Source organism: Rhinopithecus bieti, unplaced genomic scaffold (genome assembly GCF_001698545.2).
Source record: "Rhinopithecus bieti isolate Rb0 unplaced genomic scaffold, ASM169854v2 scaffold_4553, whole genome shotgun sequence".
NCBI classification, from domain to species: domain Eukaryota; kingdom Metazoa; phylum Chordata; class Mammalia; order Primates; family Cercopithecidae; genus Rhinopithecus; species Rhinopithecus bieti.
The window spans coordinates 2,353,827-2,377,523 of NW_016804694.1; positions in this window are offsets into that span (position 1 = coordinate 2,353,827).

Below are 23,697 nucleotides of genomic sequence, written 5' to 3' on the forward strand. Positions count from 1 at the left end.
TGCTGGTCCCAGAGCTCTGCACACTCCACAGACCCATTGTATTTGGCTTGCAGAGCGTTTTAGAATTTACATTTGAATTTGTTTAGACAGGCTGCTGTCTCCGGGCTCCACAGCTGGCTCCGCTCCCTAAAGCCTCACACCAGGTCTCCTTATACCCTTCGCACCCTTATCTCCTTGGTCCCTGATCTGCTTCAAACTCCTCATTGCTCAGAAAATAATAATTGATATTGTTAATGAGCTCTTTCTATGGGTCAGACGCTGTTCTAAGCCCATTCATAGGATCTAACTCATCTAACTCTCATAGCATGCCTCTATGCAGGTACCGTTACGAGCCCATTTTACAGATGAGGAACACAAGGCTCAGGGCAGTTACGTAATTTGCCTAACACCCTTGGGCAGGACCAAGGCCAAAGAAGGAGCATAATTTACCAAATTGGCAAAATAGATGATCCGGATTCACTGTGCAGTGCTCTGTACATGAAACAGCCTCAGCCAGGGCAGGCATTTTAGGGGCTGCCTCTGGCCCTGCCCTTTGGGGTATGGTAGAAAGAAGGAGAAGAAGAGGTGTGTCCCCAGCTCCACACTCTTTCCACCAGACAATGACCACCCTCTACCCCGCCCAGTCTCTCTGGGGTCCTATATCCTAGCGGCTGCAGAGGATCAAAGCAGCCAGTTAAAAGCGAAAACCCGCAGCATTTTCTTCACAATTCCCTCTGCCTCTTGAGGAAGAAGGCACAAGTGTTCGCAGGAGCTTTCAAGTTCTTGGGAACAGAAATGAGATGCTCTCATGGCTCTTCTCTGCGTTTGAGGCCCTCGGTGCAAAGTGTTATTATTAGCATTGCCTTCACTATCTTCCAAACAGGCTTCCCCTGGAAGAAGTAATTAAATGCATTATTCTATGCAAAATAAAAGCACATATCCACATTTGCAGCCTCTGACACTATCCCACTCATTTTGTGATTTTACAGTTGGGAAGCTTTTGTTGCATCCCATCCAAAGAGGGCAATTCGCCCTGGCACAGGGCCCATGGAGGGTAGAGGGCAGGCCCTGGTGAGAGCCTAGCAGTTGGATGAGGTGGTTTGTTTGTGAATTTTGAGGCTGGAAACTGGGGCCATGTGAGAAATGGAAGCACTGAAGTATCTGAGCCAGGCAGGGCTGAGCCAAATCCCTTCAGACCAGACGGAGAATGAGGTTTGGAGGGGTTGGCCACCAGCCCCAGGTGACCCAGCCTTGGGGATGCCCTGCCTCCTCTGAGCTAGGCAATTCCTAGCAAGAAGACTCCTGTCTGAATCTTGCCTACTGGAGCCAGAGACTGAGCTTTCTTTCTTTCTTCCTTCTTCCTTTCTTCCTTCCTTTCCTTCCTTCCCTCCCTCCCTCCCTCCCTCCTTCCTTCCTTTCCTTCCCTTCCTTCCTTCCTTCCTTCCTTCCTTCCTTCCTTCCTTCCTTCCTTCCTTCCNAGGACCACAGAGTCCACGTTTGGGACCTGCCTCCTGTCTGGTACAAGCTGTGTGACTTTGGGGCCCTCCTTGAGCTTCAGTGTCATCATCTTTAAAATGGGGACATTAATAACTATGTCATGGGTTGTTATGAGGAAATGAGAGTTCAGAGCCCATGGTCTCATCGGGGACATCAAATCATCAGATTATAACTCAACGTGCGGTGAGGGCCGAACTGTTCATAATAATCGTAAGCGACTTTTCCTGAGGGTTTCCTCAGCGTCACACACTGGGCTAAGCACATCACAAGCCCTCACTTGATCCCCACATCGACTCCATGAATTGGCCTCTGTTATTTCTCTGTTTTCCAGATGATGCCGCTGAGACCCCAATGTGTGAGATGACTTGCCCAAGGTCCAACAGCCAGTAATTTCAATGCAGGCAGTCAAGCCAAGCATTGAGGGAGACGGAGGAAGCGGGGAGCGACTGTGCCTGGATGGGTGAGGGTGGAGGATTGCACAGGTCAGGGGGCTTGTTCTGGCTCCCACCAGGGTAGTCAGTTGAGAGCAAAGGTCCAGAGACTGTGGGGTGAGGGTGGCCTCGCAACCCAGTGGGGTGAGCTGTGGCTCCTCATCAGGAGGGGCTGGCTGTGGTCCTGAGCATCCCTCGTTGTTGAAGGTAATAAACCTGCCTCTTTATCCCCCTCCGAAGAGGCCGTTTTGTTACTCTTCGTTTCTCCCAGCACCATAGCGCCAATAAGCCCCGTCTTTATGGCCAACAGCAGACACATTGAGCTGGTTAGGGACGCTCCCTCGCCCGGTGTTTGCCCAGCATCTAAGAGGAGGCCTGGGCCCTATTTCCTCACTCCTCTGTAGCAGAGCTGAGCGCCTTCTTTCTTTTTTAATAGTTCCACTCCAGGAGCCGAGTCCCCTAATCTTTTTTCCAATCTTTGGTTACAACACTTGATTAATCCACAGCCATGCAGTGTGTGTGAAAGGTCTCCTGGTTCCTGGGAGTGCTGGCTGTGTTGACATCATCCTAGAAGTCACTGACCGGATTGGGGATGGGGCTGATGCTCACTGAGTGCCTGGCACACTATGTGCTGGGCCCTGGGCTACACAACGGACATGAACACTTCCCAGAGTCAACCCTACAAGATGCATGACCTTGGGCAAGTTACTTGACTTCTGTGGGCCTCAGTTGCCTTATCAGTAAATTGGGGGTAATAATAGGACTCACTTCCCCGGAATAAATGACTTTCTCCAAGTAAAGCAACTTAGAGTAGTGGTATCTCCACAGACCAAGCCCTATAGAGGTGATGGGGATAAGGCTTGGGGGCTAGGGATCCTGCCCAGGTTTTAGCTGGGATTTAAATCCAGGCCTCTCTGGCTCCTAAACTTATCCTTATTTCACTACATTCTGTTGCCATCCAATCCAAGCTCTTCCTTCTATGGGAAAGGCAAAACCCAACTTGGAGGGGTGCAAAGCAAAGGCAAAACCCAGCCTGGAGCCACTTCCCCAAGAGCACACAGCAGCAAGCTAGGAGGCCATGTGGGACAGTGCCCTGCATGAGGAACAGCCACTTCCCCTCTCTGGGTCTCAGTTTCCTCACCTGTAAAATGGGTGAAGGGGTTGGTTGGACTTGAAGGGCCCTAAGGCACTGCTGGTTCCATATTTGAGTGGTAGAGCCTGAACTTGAATAACAGAGATTTGTCATGGTAGAAGGGACCATAAAGCTCAGCCCGTTGAAACTGCTGGTCCCAGAGCTCTGCACACTCCACAGACCCATTGTATTTGGCTTGCAGAGCGTTTTTAGAATTTACATTTGAATTTGTTTAGACAGGCTGCTGTCTCCGGGCTCCACAGCTGGCTCCGCTCCCTAAAGCCTCACACCAGGTCTCCTTATACCCTTCGCACCCTTATCTCCTTGGTCCCTGATCTGCTTCAAACTCCTCATTGCTCAGAAAATAATAATTGATATTGTTAATGAGCTCTTTCTATGGGTCAGACGCTGTTCTAAGCCCATTCATAGGATCTAACTCATCTAACTCTCATAGCATGCCTCTATGCAGGTACCGTTACGAGCCCATTTTACAGATGAGGAACACAAGGCTCAGGGCAGTTACGTAATTTGCCTAACACCCTTGGGCAGGACCAAGGCCAAAGAAGGAGCATAATTTACCAAATTGGCAAAATAGATGATCCGGATTCACTGTGCAGTGCTCTGTACATGAAACAGCCTCAGCCAGGGCAGGCATTTTTAGGGGGCTGCCTCTGGCCCTGCCCTTTGGGGTATGGTAGAAAGAAGGAGAAGAAGAGGTGTGTCCCCCAGCTCCACACTCTTTCCACCAGACAATGACCACCCTCTACCCCGCCCAGTCTCTCTGGGGGTCCTATATCCTAGCGGCTGCAGAGGATCAAAGCAGCCAGTTAAAAGCGAAAACCCGCAGCATTTTCTTCACAATTCCCTCTGCCTCTTGAGGAAGAAGGCACAAGTGTTCGCAGGAGCTTTCAAGTTCTTGGGAACAGAAATGAGATGCTCTCATGGCTCTTCTCTGCGTTTGAGGCCCTCGGTGCAAAGTGTTATTATTAGCATTGCCTTCACTATCTTCCAAACAGGCTTCCCCTGGAAGAAGTAATTAAATGCATTATTCTATGCAAAATAAAAGCACATATCCACATTTGCAGCCTCTGACACTATCCCACTCATTTTGTGATTTTTACAGTTGGGAAGCTTTTTGTTGCATCCCATCCAAAGAGGGCAATTCGCCCTGGCACAGGGCCCATGGAGGGTAGAGGGCAGGCCCTGGTGAGAGCCTAGCAGTTGGATGAGGTGGTTTGTTTGTGAATTTTGAGGCTGGAAACTGGGGCCATGTGAGAAATGGAAGCACTGAAGTATCTGAGCCAGGCAGGGCTGAGCCAAATCCCTTCAGACCAGACGGAGAATGAGGTTTGGAGGGGTTGGCCACCAGCCCCAGGTGACCCAGCCTTGGGGGATGCCCTGCCTCCTCTGAGCTAGGCAATTCCTAGCAAGAAGACTCCTGTCTGAATCTTGCCTACTGGAGCCAGAGACTGAGCTTTCTTTCTTTCTTCCTTCTTCCTTTCTTCCTTCCTTTCCTTCCTTCCCTCCCTCCCTCCCTCCCTCCTTCCTTCTTTCCTTCCCTCCTCCTTCTCCCCTTCCTTCCTTCCTTCCTTCCTTCCTTCCTTCCTTCCTTTCTTTCTTCCTTTCTTTCTTTCTTTCTTTTCTTTTTTTTTTTTGAGACAGAGTTTCCCTCTCGTTGCCCAGGCTGGAGTGCAATGGCATGATCTCGGCTCACTGCAACCTCCACCTCCCAGGTTCAAGTGATTCTCCTGCCTCAGCCTCCCGAGTAGCTGAGACTACAGGTGCCCGCCACCACGCCTGGCTAATTTTTGTATTTTTAGTAGAGAAGGGGTTTCTCCATGTTGGTCAGGGTGTTCTCGAACTCCTGACTTCAGGTGATCCTCCTGCCTCGGCCTCCCGAAGTGCTGGGATTACAGGTGTGAGCCACCATGCCCGGCCTGAGCTCCTTTCTTAATTCCTCTCTCTCCTTTAGCCTCCATAGCAAATCTGTTTCCTGGTGTTGCTTGTTTGATTTACTCAACAGTTTCAAATGCATCTGCTTTTCTCCCTGGAGGCCAGGGCCTTAGTGTGGTTCCACTGTAACAGGAGAGCAATGGCTAAGGGCACAGGACTGTGGGGTAGGAGCCGGGGTCTGAATCTTGGCTTTACTGTGACTTGAGCTGTAACCTTGGAGTAGGGTTGCTCGATTCAGGAAGTCAAAAATACAGGCTGCCCATTTGAATTGAATATGCAATGTTTGGGATATATTTATGCTTTAAAAAATTCCTTGCTTATCTGAAATTCAAATGTAACTGCTCATTCTGTATTTTATCTGGCAACCCTACCTTGGACAAATTCTTTAACTTCTCAGTTCCCATGTCTATAAAATAGGGATAATAATGGCACCTACTTCAAAGGTGGTTCTGAGGGTTAAATGAGTTAAAAATACAAAATGCTTAGAACAGGACGATAATGACCATCTCACCTAATTAGTGTATTAAGAAGTGCTTCATATACTGAAAAATGCCTTGCAAATGCTGTTGATGTGTTATTTTTGCTGTATCTTCCCTCTCCCCTGACTTCATCAGAGGCAGCAAACCGGCAAAACGCAGGTGAGGGAGAAAGAGGTTAGACCTAAGAGGAATTTCCTGGCAGGAAGAATCAGTCACATCCCTCCTGCACAGGAGCCCCAAAACTTGAAGATGCTGCAGCTGGTGACATGTGGGCTGGGGAGATGGGTGGTAGGGCTGTAGCATGCAGACAGTGACAAGCTCTCTAGGACAATGAGAATGAATGAACCGTGACTCCCCCAGCCACAGAGATGAGTCACACAAACACTGCCAGGCTGGCTGAAAGAAACCAGATACGAAAGAATGCATGACATGGGACTCTTTTTTTTTTTTTGAAACGGAGTCTCGCTCTGTCTCCCAGGCTGGAGTGCAATGGCGCAATCTCGGCTCACTGCAACCTCCGCCTCCTGGGTTCAAGTGATTGTCCTGCCTCGGCCTCCCAAGTAGCTGGGATTACAGGTACGCACCACCAAGCCTGGCTCATTTTTGTAATTTTAGTAGAGATGGGGTTTCACCATGTCGGTGAGGCTGGTCTCAAGCTCCTGACTTTGTGATCTACCCCCTTGGCCCCCTAAAGTGTTGGGATTACAGGTGTGAGCCACTGCACCTGGCAGGACTCTATTTATATAAAGTTCAGAAGCAGGGAAAACTGAACCACATTGTTGAGGGAACACACAAACAGAGAAAGGTAGGAAGCGACTGCCTGGGACCCCTGGGGAAGAGAAGGTCAATGGGAAGGGATCCACAAGCTGCTGGGTGCTGGCGAGGTTCTGGTCCATGACTGAGGTGGTGGCTACCCTGCTTTGAAAGAATTTGTTAATGGAACATTTGTTTCATGCCCTTTTCTGGACATGAGATTTGTTCCACAATGCTAAAAGGTTATGGGAGAGGGAAGAGGGTCACGCTTGGGAAGCACCTGAAGCTCACCTTCTTCCTGGAAGGCGCCTGAAGTTCTACCTTCTTCTGGAGAAGGGCCTCCAGGGAAGAGGTGGAAGCTGACCTTTCCGTGCCCCCAAAGTTAGAAAGTAAAGCTAGAAAGCAGGGCAGCCTGCGTGTTGCCGGCCTGAGTCAGACTCATTAAGATTCCTTCTCAATCTGCCCTGGGGTCCACAGGGCAAAGAGAAACCTGTGAACCATGCAGGCAACTGGGGTGAGAAAGATTGGCAGGGAGCAGGGAGAGAGGTGGAGGTGAGGAGGAAGACAGGTGGGGTTGGGGGGAGACAGAGTGGGGAAGAGAGATGGGGAGAGAGGCTGAGGACCCTAGGCCAGCACGCCAGGTCTGAATTCTTTAGCCAATCCATTCTAATGACAGCTCTTCAGTGTGCTCCTCCCTGCCTCCCCCAGGAGCGGGGATAATTACTGAAGATAATGATCACTTAGGGGGCAGGGGGCACTTTTCATTAACCCCAGACCTGGAATCCAACTGCCCTTCCCAAGGAGGAGTCTGCTCCTCACCCCATCCTGCAGGGCCCACTCCTGCCAGCCCCTACCTTGAGTCGTGCCACTGGCAAGTCCCTGTGCCTGTCTTCACCTTAATTCCTGGGTGAGTGACATTTAAGGGCGAGCTCTTCATTGGGCCATAACAATTTACAAGCCAGGCAGTGGTGGGTTGTTCTGAGGTCCGCGGGGAGCGGTGGCTCTTTATCATCTGCCGGGGTGAGGGGCCAAGTGATGCATGGCTCCTCATTAAAGCCTCGCCGACAACACCAGGGAAGTAAAACATTTTAGCAACCCGTTCACTTTTCATTTCCCAAGCCACCCTCCGCGTCAGGAAAGTCACTCCTGACTTAGGGCAGCTGGGAAGCACAGAGGCCTTTAAATGTCTTATTTATATCTTCCCGTCCCTCCCTCGGGGTGCCGTCTAAGGCAGGAAGCCAGCAGGGCTTCATGCTGCCATCCCAGTCCCCGAGCTGCTCCCCATTTCAGCCCTGAGAACAGGCACCCCAGAACATCTCTTGCTGGGGTTTACAAAGTGGTTTCATTCACCCATCGCATCTTCACTGAGCCCCTCAGCTGCTCAAGGTCTGTCAGTAGTAAGTGCAGAGGCTGGATTTGAACTTGGGTATCTGGGGCACATTTAAAGCCAGACCTTCCCACAAAGAGGTGAGACCAAGCAGGGGTAGCTCAGGGGAGGTGACCTAGGGTTGACCCTGAAGCCGGCAGAGGTGTGGAACAGGGATACCCAGCGGGCCTCCCTGGAAGACAACTCATTTTTGCAGGAGCAGGTAGGGTGGGTGGGGAGACGGAGTGACCTTTCTTTCTCATCTCAAGCTTCGCTACTGTGAGGTTCTGAGATTTTCTCTTTCCATTTGTGCCTCTCTCTGGTTTGTCCTCTCTCCCTTGTCTTTTCTTTTTCCCCCTCACGACTCCCCTACTTCCTCCTTTTTGTCTGTCTCCATCTCTCGGGCATTTTCTAGAGAAACAACCTGGTGAGCTGGGAAGAGGAAGTGACGTGGCCTTGGCCTGCGAGCACCCGGCTTCACAGCCAGCTTTGCCGCTTCCGGCTGAGTCTGGACATCTCTGAGCTTCTTCCATTTCTCATGTGCAAAATGGGTCTCGGCCTGGCGTGGTGGCTCACGCCTGTAATCTCAGCACTCTCAAATGAGTGTGAGACCCTGGAAAGTCCTAGAAATCTCCTCATCTCCTCTTGAGAACTTTTAACATCAAGAAAAGCCCTGGCCGGGCATGGTGGCTCACACCTGTAATCCCAGCACTTTGGGAGGCCGAGGCGGGTGGATCACGAGGTCAAGAGATCGTGACCATCCTGGCCAACATGGTGAACCCCCGTCTCTACTAACAATACAAAAATTAGCTGGGTGTGGTGACAGGCACCTGTAATCCCAGCTACTCGGGAGGCTGAGGCAGGAGAATCACTTGAACCCGGGAGGCAGAGGTTGCAGTAAACTGAGATTGCGCCACCGCACTCCAGCCTGGGCGACAAGAAGGAAACTCTGTCCCCAAAAAACATAAAAAATAAAATGGGTCTAGCTGTCTTTCATTTTCAACAGTGGCTGCAAAGATGAGGAGCCCAGCCCAGAAGAGGTATCCAGTGGATGCTGGTACCGGAGGCAGACCTGGCCCACAGTCCATTACAAATCTAGGCTCCCTCTTCCTTGGTGTGGAGTGTCTGGTTGAGAAGTAGCTGCCCAGCCGGGAACCCCATTTTTCAGACCCCTTTGTATATAGGTGGGGCTGAATTTCTAGTTCTTCCCCATGGACTGTGTGCAGGGCGTGGTGTGCTGCTTTCAGATGGAAGGATCAAGAATTGGTCTTTCCCTGCCTGGCGGCTGCACAAGAAAAAATCGGAGTTCTTTGAGGGGGCAGAGCCAGAAGAGGGAGGGAGCAGGGGGAGGCCGCCCTGACAGCACAGCTGGTGCTGGGCTGTGACTGAACAGGAAACGAACTTTCACAGGCTGAGCCACTGACATGGGGCTAACCCGTTACAGCAGTGGCGTTACCGCTTCTTTTTTCCATCCCTCCCTGGCAACTGTCTTGATCCCTGTCCAGCTGTCCAGGCCTCATGATCTGGTGGGAGTGCCTTCCATTCCCTCTGACCTAGGCCCTTGCCCTGACTCAGGCCTGGCTACCCTGGTGTCCACGGTGGGCCAGATGTGGCCATCTTGGCCATCAGACTCAGGGTGGACTGGGACCTTCTGCCCAGGTGCCAAGTGCAGTCCCCACCTCAGTGGATGCTGACAGGTTGGTCTGGTGGCCCAGGAGGTCTCAGTTAGTCATACGGTCCTCTGCGGATTGGTGTATGGGGACCCAAGCCACACTGCACTTTGGAAATCCTGCTCTCCCGCAGGAGCGCCCAGGGAAAGAGAAGCCACCATCCATCAGTGCAGTTAGCCTTGGCCCCACATCCTCTCTGGCCCTGGCTTACGTCTTCCGGGGGCTTTGTGGGCCTCCTTGTGCAGCCTCCCCATGGTGCTGGGCTGGGGCCTCCTGCATTTCCATGGTTTTTATGATCCTGTCTTCTCCCAAGGCCTCCCTTAACCTCTGCCTTGCTTCCCCTGACCTTTCCCCACCTGTCCTGACTTCTCACCTCTGTTCCCTGCCGCCTGCTCCAGGTCTTCCCGAGCAGATGCTATGGTGCAGATGCCTAGGTCTTCCTCGGAATAGAAGCACAGCCAGAGACTCAAAGAGGTCACCTCCAGGGGTGAGCTTTCTCTTTGCCTCTGTCTTAGCAGAGCATGAAGTCCCTAGAGGGAGACAATGGCAAATTGGATACAAATCTCTCCGTGGCAGATTCACTTTCCTGGGATTAGGCTGACTCTCACGCTGGCCCTCCCCAGATGGACTCTCACGCTGGCCCTCCCCAGATGGACTCTGCCCTGAGTCATTGGTACCTGATGGCAGAATGGGCAGCAGCTTTCCTCCCCTGGCCTTCTCTCCCAGTCCCTGCCTCACCACCCTGAGTCCTTGGCACACCCTCTACCCCTAAGCCCACTGTCTCCCAACTTGAAGCCCCTGATCCTCTGCCACCAAACCATGACCCTGCCCTTACTTCTGAACTCTGAGTGGCATTAATTGCCTCGAAACATGTCTTAGGCTAATCTCCCAGACTCTGGTCCCTGTACTCTTCTTTTGACAAGGTGAGGGCTCAGTTCCAGTTATCCTGAGGCGGTGTTGAGGGGGTGGACATTGGAACAACCCCTCTGCCTCTGATCAGCTACCTGAGCAGCACAGGTGAGCGATTCACCTGAAGGTTCTGAGCCAACAGCATAGCCTCTGCTCTAAGACAGACAGACAGACAGACAGACAGACAAGGGTGGTGAAGTATTCTGGTACATGTGGTACTGAGAGGCCCAAAGAAGAATGGCCAGTTTCACTGGGGATGGGCTGGGCTTAGCAAAAACCTCACTACGAGGAGGGAGCGTGGAGCTAAGTCTTGAAGGATGGCTAGGTGTCCAGGAGGTGTAGGAGACAGCGGTGGGGAGGGTGTTTCAGACGGAGGGCACAGCCACTGCAAGGCCCTGGAGGGAGCGTTGAGTCCCACACATGGAATAGCCAGAGGGAGAAGATGGGGAACAGACAGGGTGGAAGGGCCTTGCCTTCCTCCTGAGGAGTCTGGCCTTTATCCTGAGCGTGGTGGGAGCTGCTGAGGGAGTTAACCCAAGGACCCACCTGATCAGATTCTTTGGTTTCCTCTGCCCCGACGTCTTCTTACTTCTATCGCAACAACTGAGCTAGGCTCCCGCCCCCAGCTCGGGCTGGCACACTGTAGGTGCCTAGCATGAGAGCGTGGACACCACTCATGTCTCTCACCATTGTCCCTAAAATCAAATGCACAGTCCATGGAGGCTTGCCCTGCCGGCTCCTGAACAGCTGGCTGACCCACTCCGACGCCGTGGGCTCCCCTGGAGTAGTGCCCACGCTGGGTGTCGCTTTATGAATTGCGCTGTTTTTGCCACCTGGGCTGCTGTCCCCACTCCCCACCCCATGCCACCCCCTACTTTTCCTCTTACTTGGCTCCTTCTCATCTGGAAGGTCTTGGCCACAATATCACCTACTTGGAGAGACTTTCCAGAGTCTAAAGAAGTCCCCACTGCCAAGATTTTCTCACGGATGATGCCCTTTTACTTTGTAGCACCGAACCTGGTTTGTTGTTATATAACTGCGGTTTGTTTGTGGTCTGTCTCCTCCATTAGGCTAAAACCTACAGGGCATGTGGCTTTTGTCTTCCATTGCATCTTGGGGCCTGGCACAGGGCACAGGGTAGGGAACCAGGACTATGTGTTGAAGAAATGAATGAGGCTCAAACCTTGCTCAGACTCAGGGCTCCTTAAAGACAGGAATCTGCCTCCCTTTTCAGCCTGGGTCCCCTTCGGCCCCTGCACAAGGCAGGGACTGCGTCCACCCCTCTCCCTTCTCTCATGGGGTCTCCTTGCCGCAGTCAGAGCTGCAGCTGGAGCAGAAGTGCGGCTCAGGCCACTGAGGAGGCATTCACAGCTCAGACCTGCAGCCTCCTCTGACCACAGAGCCAATGCTGTGGAACTGGCCACAGGGAAACCCTGCCAGCCCCCTGAGCTTACGGCCTGGCCTTAAACCTGCACCACTGGCTTGAAAAGTGCCACATCCTCTCCCTATCTTTAAAGACAGCACAGCACCTGCCTTCATGAATCCATTTCAGTGAAAGTGTGGCTTAAAAACAGAGCTGTACAGCAACATACACACACGCCCCAAGCATCCTCACCTCCACCTTCCATCTTTTCTCTTTGCTCTTTCTGCATTCACCCCTCCGGCCCAGTCTCTTTGTCTCTGTTCCACCTATTTCTGTCTCTGTCAATCTGTGTCTCTTTCCATCTGCCTCTGTCCCTTGCTGCGTCTCTGCTTCTCTCTACCACATTTTGTGTTTCTTTTCTGTTGCTGTCCACTTGTGTTATTCTGCATCTCATGCCCTCTCTGAGTTTTTGTTCATGTCTGCCTGCTTCGCTCACCCCCAAGGGCCCTGAGGTCCCCGCCACCCCTCGTTCCTCCGTTCCTCTGTAGCAGCCGCCTGTCTGGGTGCCACCAGCTCACACTTCGCTCTCAAGGCAATCGTAGAAAGAAGAAAGGGAGGAGGATGCTAGTGGGGAGCTTGAAGCAAGTGGTGGGGCAGCAGTGAGAAGTAGAAGTAGCGCTGAATAAATACGCAGCTGTCTCTTTTATCTCTTCTTGGCAGGAGGCAGAAGCTGGGGCAGGGGCGGCTCAGAAGAATGGGCGTGGAGGCAGACGCATGATGGGGCCCAGAGTGAGACGGGGAGACTCAGGGCAGCAGACAGGGCTGAAATAAAAGGGAACGCAAGTTTCCATGACCTCTGGCTCCTGGCAGGAGACTTTCCACCCTGATTATTGGGGATGGGGAATTGTTTAGGAGTCCAAGACAAAAGGATAAAATAAGGAGCCCATGGGAAGGGCAGTAAGTGTGTGTGTGTGTGTGTGTGATAGTCACTAGTGCTATTTGCTAAATATTTCTGGGTCTCGGCTTCCAAATTGCACTCCCTGGCCCCCTTGTGGTTGGATGGGGCCATATGACCAGTTCTGGCCAATGGGCAGAAGAGAAAGTGTCACTTCCCGGCAGAAGAATGCAATTGCCAATGCAACACCTTCCAGAGGTCTTTCTTTCCCTCTGGCACTATGACCAGCAAGCTTTGAGCTGGTGGCTTCTCCATCAGCCTTGGCCTTGGGGTGATATGATGTGCAGAAGCTGTGACTGGCATGTCGTGTGAGCAAGAAGTAAGCCCTGTGGTTTTAAGCGGGAGAGATTTTGGAGTTGTTTGTTAATGAAGCATAGCCTTGCCTATCCTGACCAATACAGTATACAGGCCTGTGATTGTAGAGGTGTCTGTATGGAGTGTAAAGTGTCCAGGGATGTGTGTTTAAGCATGTGTACGTGCCAATATTTATTCAACACATAAACAAGCACATGTGTTTAGAAGTGAGTGTGTGTGAATACAAGTCTTGGTATTTTTGCTACACACCCAGCAAGTGGCGAAGAAGGAAAGTTTCCCTCTGCTGCTGTCTCACCTCCTGTTTGAGGTAGAAACACAAAGGGCCAGATCTTGGGTCCTGCTTGCCTCCTAACCACATGCCTAGCTTTAACCTCCAAGTCTTCTCTTCCCAGTAGCTGCTACCCTCTTCCCTGAGTGTTCCTGGGATGGCTACTGCTTTTGGCTGCCTGGCACAATTTCCCTCTCTCCGAGCCCCAGGCAGAGTGACTGGTTCTGGGATGGGCGTGTGACCTGGGCCAGACCACTCAGACACCTTCCCCAGGATTTTGCTGCTGGAGCAAGCAGGGAAGTGGAGCGCCCCTTCCCTTTGGGGTGATAGACACAGGAAGGGGTGAGATGTACAGCTGTCCCTGCCATGGAGGGACGAGCGGCCAGGCCGAAAGATGCCAAGCTGAGAGAAAGGAACAAGATATTTTGGATCCAGTGCCGCCTGGTCTCAATAATGACATGGACTGGTGTGTTTATTTGCTTGCTCTCCAAGGCTGTGGTGGACTCTGGAGCCCAGCGGCCTGGGCTGCAATCTTGCTAAGTGATATGAGCACCTTATTTAATCCCTGTGCCTCTGTCTCCTCTGTGACGATAATAGTGTAAATTTCACAGCATACTTCTGAGAATTAAATGAGTGGATTCACATTAGTGCTCAGAACAGTGCCTAGTACATGGTGAGCAGCTGACATGGGCTATTATGATTTCCTAAACCAATGTGAATTGGGTTTTTGTTACTGGCCACTGAAATGGTTCTGGTTATTAATAATTCTGTCTTCCCAGGCTGATCAGCCAAGAAGCACCTGGTTTCACTACTTCTTTTTCTTCTGGTTCAGAAACAGAAGCAGAAAACCCCTTTAGATTTTCACCAAGTCTTTTATCCTTCAATGGTAACTTTTACAGAGGACGGCAACACAACACAATGGGAATTCCACTCAAGCAGAAACAACTGCAGAAAGCCCGGGTTGGGGCTTTCTGGGCCTTCTGTTAGGTGAGAATGTCCCAGGCCAGTTCTCCCCTTCCCCTCCCAACCTGGAGTGGTTCTAGGAGGGTGCTGGGGGTCAGGCAGGCCTGGGTGGGAATCCTGGCACTTCTGACTGGCTGTGGGACCCCATGTAAACGTACAATCTTGTAGAGCCTCAGTTTTCTAATCTATAAGATGGGACTAATAATAATAAGAGCTGCTCCATGAGATTTTCATGACATTTAAGTTAATGCGTATACTGAAGTTCTCCATAGATGTTGTGGTTGCTAAATCATCCTGGTAAGAGACTCCTCTTGTACGTGCTTTAGAAAGCAGCTCTTCTGGCCGGGCATGGTGGCTCACACCTGTAATCCCAGCACTTTGGGAGTCCGAAGCAGGCAGATCACTTGAGCTCGGGAGTTCAAGACTAGCCTGGCCAACATGGTGAAACCCCGTCTACTAAAAATACAAAAAGTTTAGCCAGGCATGGTGGCGTGTGCCTGTAGTCCCAGCTACTCAAGAGGCTGAGGCAGGAGAATCACTTGAACCCAGGAGGCAGAGGTTGCAGTGAGCCAAGATCCTGCCACTGCACTCCAGCCTGAGCGACAGAGCGAGACTCCTTCTCAAAAAAAAAAGGAGGGGGGGCGGGGAAGAGCAGTTTTCTAATTGCTACCTGGGCGGAATGTGAGCTTCAGTTCCTCAAACTTTGGCTGAGGGAGATTTGGGATGGCCCCATTGGTGGGATCCCAGTTCTTTCCAGAAACTGCTTCTGAATCTTCTGACTATGGGAGTCTCTTCTCACACTTCCATACCCTCCAGTCACCACTCAGGCCTGGGCTGGGCTGTGTGTCTCTGTTTTGGACCCTTGCCCAGGTCCTTGGCAGAGAGACACTCCCCTTTCCGGCCCCAAAAGACCCACCCCCTGGCTTTAGGCTGTTCTGCAGCCTTTTCAGGAGGAAGCAGAGGATGGGCCTTTGTCCCCCTGATCAAGTCCCTCTGTCCCTCCTCCCAGAGAGCTCTTCACTGCCCCCACCCCCCGACCCACCTCCTCCTGAGTCAGCCTCCAACTCTCACCTCCCTTTCCCCCAGTGTGTCTGCATTCCTTTTCCTGTGTCAAAACCTACTCAAATACTTCCTATCCTAAAAAAGTTCTCCCTCGCCAGGCACAGTGGCTTGCACCTATAATCTTAGCTACTTGGGAGGCTGAGGCAGGAGGCTCGGTTGGGCCCAGGAGTTTGAGGCTGCAGTGAGCTATGATTATGATTGTGCCACTGCACTCCAGCCTGTGCAACATAGTGAGACCCTGTTTCTAACAAAACAAACAAAACAAAACAAAACAAAACAAAACACCCTCCCTGGGTCCCAAGCATCCAAGTCTTCATATCCTCTCCTCTCTGTCCTTTCCTGAGCTCTCGACAGCAAAGCTTCTGTGACCTCCAAGCCCTGAATATGCTCTTGATAAGCTGCCAATGACTAGGCAGACTTCTCTGTCTTGGAATCCTCCTCCACCAGCACTGCGCTCCCAGGCCGACCTCCGTGACCAGCATGGCCCAGGCTCCCTGCACCAAGGAGGGCCCACCAAGGGAGAGGCCCACAGAAGATCAGAGGGAGGAGAGTGAAGCCAAGATCTTTATTTTCCTGATGTGCTCCCTGCGGGGCTTCAGGGGACTGGCTTTTTGCTGTGTCTCTCCACACTAGGCTGCAGCTCCCTTCCTGCAGGCCCTCCCCATGGCTCTGTCCATGTCCCTTTGGGCCCAGCTGTTCCAAGCCCTGGGGCTTCCGCATCTCCTGTTGATGTCCTTGCACCCTGCCCACACCTTTGCACCTGGCCTGAACCTTCATTAAACTCTCTTTGAATCACTCAGTTTGAATATATCTTGACTTTACTGCCGGACTGGAATTGTTAATAGAAGGTCCAGCACTAAATCCATGGGAAACACCTGTGTTTTTCTCATTGGTGCTTTCTGCTGTATCTGATTGGCCTCCCTCCTTCAAAAGCCCCTCTCTCCTGACCCCACCACGACACAGTGCTCCACCAGCTTCCTTTTCTCTCTGACAGTTCCTTCTTGGTCTTTCTCTGACTTAGGCCCTTGCTCTATTCTCTCTCCTGGGTAGTTGCCTCTACAGCCCTTGGGATTTCAGCCCCCATGTACATTGCTAGTCCAGCCTTCGCCCATGGAGCTCAGGACAGAATATTCAGTTACCTCCTGGAAGTCGATATGGACACCCTCAGGTACCTTAAACTCAGTGTGTTCCAAACTGGACTTCTTCCCCTCAGCCTGCTTCTCCTCCCATGTAACCTTTCAGAGGCTGGCACTGCGGTTCACCCACACCCAGGCCACATATCCAGAAGTCAGCCTTGACTGTGATTTTGCTCACTCTGTCTTCATCCTTTTGGGTGCTGATGCTTGGATGTCCAAAATATTTATTGACTCTCCCTTTCCCTCAACTCAATCCTTATTACTCTGACATGGTTCCCCATCATCCCATCCCGTTTTCCCCTCCCTGGACTGTGGCAGAAGCTTCCTAACTGACATCCCAGTCTCCGACACCCACTCCAATACATCTCCACATTACATATCTGAACTGGTGACTCCCTTGCTCAAAACCCTTCAATGGCTCCCTATTGCAAGCTTGTTGGATGGCGAACAAGACTCTATGATCTGAGCCCTGCCTCTTTCTATTGCACCTTTGCCCGGGGACTATAGAGCTGTCTCCACTCCCCTCACACTCCATGCCTCTCTGCCTTTGCTACACCGTCCCTTCTGCTTGCAATTCTCTCTCTGGCCCCTCCAACCACTGGCCACTCCTGGACAACCTTCACTGCTTCTTTAAGTGGTGTCACTTCTTCCAGACAGAGGCACGGTAGCCAGGTTTTATTTTTTGTTTGTTTGTTTTTAATCTCAAGGGGAATCTGGTATGTGAAGCAGAGGACGGGACTTGGCCATTGTTTGGAGGGGAAGCCGGTACCTAAAAAACACCCCCTCCCTCCAGGGACCTTCTCGGCATGCCTTGCGTTCCTCCTTCCTTGCTGTTTTGCTGTTTTCCTAACTCTTCAGGACTGAGAATCCCCTGGGTCTGATGGTGGCTACAGCCTTGGAGCTGCCAGACTGTGGTGTGCTGAGCTAGTCACTTCACCTCTCTGTGCCTCTCTGGCTGGGCTCTCTGGATAAGGTTCTACAAGGTTTTCTGTTTCCAGAGGCCCTGGGGTAGGGTAATAAGTGGTTACTAAAAAGAACTGTGAAGGCAAATCTCTGAGGCAGCAGCGCCTGTCTCCTCTGGAGGGCTTGAGTCTGTGCATCTGGCTTCCAGTGGACGCAATGCAACCTTGGGCTTAGGCAAGAAGTCTTTTGTTCCTGTCGTGACAGCTCCACCTCCAGACCCCAGCCTTCCCTGAGGCTGCTGCTGCCGGGGCTTATGCGCCTGCTGTCTCCTCTGCAGCTGTGCGCCACCTGCCTGGGAGATGGCGCTGAGTTGGAGCTGAGGCAGGAGTGCATCTGCCCATGGCAGGGGGCTAGGGAGGGGCTGCCGAGCTGTGTCAGGCTGTGACAGGCCCCTCACCCCAGCTGGGCTGGGCAGGTCCCTTGGAGGGCTGCTGGAAGCAGCAGCAGCTTCCTCCGAGAGATGGTCTTATCTGCTCCAGCACCCCCCATCCCACCCAGCCCCTATGCTTCCAGGAGTTAGCTTTGCCCTTTCCAGAACAATAGCTTCCCTCCCCGTCTCTCCGCTCCATACTAGCTGGCTCTGGAGAAGAGCTGGCGTCAGGAAGACCCTGAGGACTGGGGGCAGTGGGTGGTGAGAAGCAAATGATTTAAAACAGGGCAAGAGGGACAAGCAGAGGGAGTGACAGAGAAGGCGCACACAGGCTCCGGCAGCTCTGGGAGGCGGCCGGGCTTCAAAGACTTGCTCCGATGCTAGGCAAAGCAGCCCAGCAAGAAGCCTTTATTCTGCCCTTCCTTGGGGAGCAGTTTTCAACTAGGGACTTTAGGAAGGGAAAGAGAGAAGGGGAGTGGGGAGGGGGTCACGTGGGCTCCGCTGTCATGGAAACAAACTCTAGGTGGATGCTGGACAAGCGGCAGCGCCCACCCCCTCCTCGCCCCTCTGTGCCGTGCCCCGGCCGTGGGCGCCCCCGTGCGGCCACCATCGGAGCAGCCCACCACCGCCCCGGCTGCACCCAGGGTCCTGGAAGCCCAGCCCTGGGCAGAGAGAGGTCGGGGAAGTGAGGACCCCGATGAGGAATGGGCCCAGCCATTCCTCATCTCTCCACACATCCATCACCCATCTACGCATCTACGGGCTCCTTCAGCTCACCCCCTCCATCCTGCCACCTACCAGGGACACTGATCAGTGGAAGGCTCTGGATGTCCATCCATTGATGGTTACCTTTCCTCTAGCCCCTTGTGCCTAGGAACCCCTCTTGGTGTACATCCCACTGTCTTATCTCATTAGGTGCCTGTCCTGCCTCTCCTCTCCTTGCCTATTTAGTAGCGACGCATCTATCAGAACTCTGGAATCAGTCCTTCCAGCTGCCCCTGTGTTTGTTGTCTCTGAAACTGTCTCCCTCCATCAATCTATATGTATCTGCCCATCTATTACTCTGGCAGCCGCCTATATATCATGCAGGTCCCATTATCCATCATTTATCTGCATATGTATCATTCATGCTTCCACCTATCTATTATCCATCACCTCGCTTGCAGCCTCTTTGATGTCCTGCACTCTGCCATAGGGGTTAACGCTGTCAGGCCTGCTTTCCCCAGCCCGAGAGAACAAAGAGACCAAAGGGACATGGAGGGAACAGAGAGGCCACTGGGGGATGGTTAAGAGAGCTGGGGGCTCAGAGCTGAAAAGAGAGTGGAAAGACCCAGAGATGTGTCAGATGCGGCTGTTTTGCTGAGAATTCCATTCATTATCTCATTGTCCCTCTTCCCCCACCTCCCAAAAGATCAAGAGGACCTGAGTTTGATTTGCAGCAGGAGAGACACAAGTGGAACTTGTTGACCGAAAAGGTGGTGCTCTCTGGAGGAAAGGCTGCCTGTGGCTGCAGTGACTATATGGAGTTGGTCCAGGCTTAGCGAGTGGTGGGGCCAGGTAAAGATGGAGATGGAGCTGCAGACTGAGGCCAAGAGGGCCCTCACCACCCTGTGCACATGCACACACACACACACACACACATGTGTGTGTGCTCGTGCACACATGCACTTCTGGGATCACAGAAATTTGCAGTCAGAAATGCTTTCCTTTGACTGAGGAATTCTTACTTAGCCATGGCAGCAAAATCCCTTGTGGGGTTGGTGTCTCACATTGCTTTTATAAGCATCACTCCTCATGTCGTTGGTGATATTGTATAGTTTCCCCTAAGCACGGTTTCCTGGAGGAACTGTTAGACTCTGGCTCCTTTGTGCCTCTGGTTTTCCCACATCCCATTTCCTGAGTGGAAACCTCTCTCCACGGTCCCCTTGTCTCCCCATACCCTGCTCATGCTCGCACAACAGCAGAAGGGCCTTGGGACACACTGGGCATGGCTCTGTCGTGTCCATTTCTGTATCCCAGTTCTTAGCACAACAGCCAGCAGGAAAGAGGCCTTGTATGAGGCCAGATACAGGGTGGAAACTTCACTCACAGTTCTGCCCTGTCCAAAAGAGACCTGGCAGGGGTCAGATAGCTACAGCAGTGCCACCTTATCCTCAGGACACTGCCCTTAGCTCCAGACTCCGGAATGGGCCTGAGAAAGATGTTGTCACTTTTGCAACTTTCCTTGAAGGTTCTGGGCAAGGGGACACCTCAGGTCTGTGTTTCCAGGGGAGGCTGATGGGAGGGCCAGGTATTCTGGGGATGGTTTCTCAGCCCACTAACTTCAGACAAGGAGAAGAACACACCTGTTCTTCCTACTGGACAGGAAACCAAACAACTCCCCTTCCTAAGTTACCTTGGTTTCTGGGGTTATTGGCATCTGAGTTTGCCAGGAGGGAAAGGCCTGGGACAGGAGAGGCAGGGCCTGGCAGGCCTCCCTCTTCACAGCTCCAAGGGTTAAAAAGCACTTAGCAGCAGCATATAATAAAAGCAAATGTAAGAGAAAGAATATCCTAAGGATTTAATAAACTGCAAACAAAATTATCACGATTCTTTTCCTAGCCAGTTGAGTTTTCAGTGATTAAGAAAATACAATTTCCTGTAATTAAATCTTAACAAGAAATGTTATTAAAAACACTCTGTCCCAGCTCCTGTAATAATTGCATGCTCCCCTAGAACAGTAAACAGAATTAGACTTTGCAGCGTACATGCTAATCCATGTGTCATTTTGATCAAATTTGTACTAATAACCTGTCTTCTTATTCTGAGATGAGGAAGGCAGGGAAGAGGCAACCAGGCCCAGAGGGGAAAACTGAGCCCTGGCTGGGGAGTGGGAGCTGGGAGTGCTGGGCTTGGCCCCCAGGATGATAAGCGTTGAACTTACTGAGCACATATGCACACCGGGCTCTGTGCTAAACAGGGTATACATATAACTTCACATATTCCTCACACAACCTGGAACCATCGTTATGCTCATTTTACGGACAAGAAGACTGAGGCTTAGAGAGGTTTGGTAACTTGCCCAAGGTCACTCAGAGTCACCTAGATCTAAGGCCCCAGAGTGTGGCTATGGGGCTCTTCTGGGGCCCGTGCTGTCAGGTGAGAACATTCTCTGTCTTGGAGAACTGGACTGGCCTGATGGTAGCTGGCAGGAAGGACTTCCCTCTGCTGGGATGTGCTGGCCACAGAAGCAAGGGAGACTGTGGCATCCACTTTGAGAAGTTTCTTTTCCTTTGAAAAAAGCCACAGGGTGGGAGAGGATATTGTGGAAGGGCTGAGGGTGAGAGCAGAGGGCTGGAGTTTGTATGGTGCAGGGGCAAGGCTGTGTTCATGGCCCTGGAGTAGAGCTGAGATGAGCATTCTAGGACAGTTAAGAGGGATCGGCGTGGGTGTGGAGCCCTGCAGTTCAAAACTGCTGCCCCCGCACATGCTTGCATATGCCAGTGTGTGTGTGAACATATGTGAATGCATGAGTATATGTGTGAGCATGTAGGCAAGTGTGTGAGTTCACCACTGACCCTGTGTATGAGTGTGTAAGTGTATGGATGTGTGTGAGTCATTGTGGGCGTGTGAGTCATTTGTGGGCGTGGTGTGGCGATGCAGGCATATGGAGCATTGATGTGTCTGTGATGTGGGTGTGTATGTGGTATGTAATGGGTGGATGTGGTTGTATGTGGGACATGTTGTGTGAGTGGTGACTATGTGTAAAGGGTGTGGGGGAAGTGTATGAATTGGGTACGTGTATAAATGTGTGCATGTGCATGAGTGTGTGACTGTGAAGGTGAGCGTGTGAGCATGGATGTCAGTGTGGGTGTGCCCGTGGGGGTCCAGTCTGCTGGCCCTGGTGGAGGGGCAGAGCCAGCCCAGTGTGGGAGCCCTGGCTGTTGTCCTACTCACCACAGCCCCCTCCCCACAGCTTCATTCCCTGTGGAAAGTGAGCCTGAAATTATCCTCAGCTTGCACGCTCCTGCACACACAGGCGCCAGTGCCTCCATCTCCTGCTCCCAGTCCACTAATTAGCTCTCCTAATTAAATCCCTGCTGGGATGGAGAGGGAGGGCCTGCTCTTTTCCAGATCCTCTGGGGACCAGGTCATGCTGACCTAGAAGGCTCTACCCACTACCCCCATTCCCATTCCACAGCCCCTGCTCCTGCTCAGAGGAGCCTCGATCCAGGGAAGAGACAGAGGAGAAGGGGGCCCCTATGGGTAGGAGTCCTGTTCAGCAAACATAAAACACCTACTATGTGCCCAGCACTATGCAAGGCTTTCTGGGGGAAGGAAGTGGAGATGACAAATGGACAAGACCCAGGGGCTCCCCGTTCTGAGCTTCCTTCTCCCAATCACTCTGGCTCCGAACCTTGATCTCATCCTCCACTCTTGTCCCTCCTGGTACCCCCAGGCAGCAACCTGCCGCCTCCACCTTATCTCCCTCGCTTCTCTACAGAGAATTCCTCTTTGACCAGATGGCCCATGCATTGGGCCAGCCAAGCTCTCGATCATTCCTCCTTTGTCGAAGTTTTAATCCTCTCGGAGGTCCTGCGCACTCAACTCACAGCTCTCCTGGGAGCCCTTCCTGACTGCTGCGTTTCCTCCCGTCTGCTTGGGCCAGCTCCAGGCCTTCGTGTATGCTGCTTGCTTCCCTTTTTATAGTCTCCACCTGCCTCACTAAACATCTTTAAGCCTCCGAAATCAGAGGCCGTGTCTTGTGCCTCTTAACTCTTTACTGAGCCCAGCACATGGTGAGTGCTCTAAGAATGTCTATGGAGTGACTGATGAACCAGGAAGACGGAGGAGATGGGTTCCTGCACTCCCCGTGCTTGCCGCTGGAGAGCTCCTGTGAGATGGAAGAGAATCCCAGGCTCCTGAATCTCAGAGTGGACAAGTCTTAGATGTCACCTTGTCTAACTTCTCCCTTCGAGCAGAGCCTGCCACGGGAACTCTTTGCAAGTGACTTATTGTCTCTTAGTGTGCCTCTTACTGTGTAAGAGTGAAGGGGTCGGGATAGGCTGGGGGCCAAGCTGGGTGAGGACGAGGCCTGAGCCCGCGGCAACCTCTGGACCATGGACAGCATCACAGAGTTGGCTCCTGGAGGCAAGGGGGCGGCTTCTTATCCCAGCATCAGGCAGTCACCGGCTGCCAGGAGCCCGGGTGGGAGAGGAGTGGAGCCTCTCCGGCATCAGGGCAAGGTGGCTGAGAGCAGTTCTCCAGAAAAGGGGGCCACTGTGAGCTGTTAGCAGCAGATGCCGATTTTGGGGCCTGGTAAGGGGGTGTGGGCGAGCCCAAGAGCACCCACTACACCCCCATCCAGAATGCACTTTGTACTAGTGGTGGTTCCTGAGCCTGTCCGAGAAGAGTGGGGAAGGAGGATAGAAGGGCCTCTTGTCTTCAGTGCCAGCCCATGGGGCACCACAAAGATGCCAGTCAGGAGAGCTTTCGCCTCAATCTTGCACTGAATTACCGTCCTTCAAATGCGTGAACACACCCCATGGCTTAGTCTGTAAGGCTGCTGTAATAAAAACCCCATAAACTGGGTAGCTCAATACGCAACAGAAATTTATTTCTCACAGTCTTGGCTGCTGGGAAGTTCAAGATCAAGGCGCCAACAAATTTGCTGCCTGGTGAGGGCCCTCTTCCTCACAGATGGCACCTTCTAGCTATGTCCCCAACTGGAAAAAGGGGCTAGCTAGCTCCCTGGGGTCTCTTTTATAAGGGTAATAATCCCATTCATGAGCGCTCTGCCCTCATGAGCTAATCACCTCCCAAAGACCCCCCCTTCTAACACGATCACTCTGGGGATTAGCTCTCGACATGTGAATTTAGGGGGGCGTGTAGACACTCAGACCATAGCATCCTGCTATCATTATGTTGATATTCATATCTGGGTCAATTCTGTCCCATCACAGTGCCTGGCTTCATTTGCCCTTCCCTGACTTTGCATTGGCCCTCATAAAAACGTCCTCCCACCCCCATCCAGCCCCTGCTGCCCTTGCACCATCTGTGCTCACCGTCGCACCTCCCAGCCTCCGCTGCCAGAGGGAGGGTGGCCCCTGACCCCAAGACCGCCAGTTCAGACCCGTGACCCGAGCTCATAGAC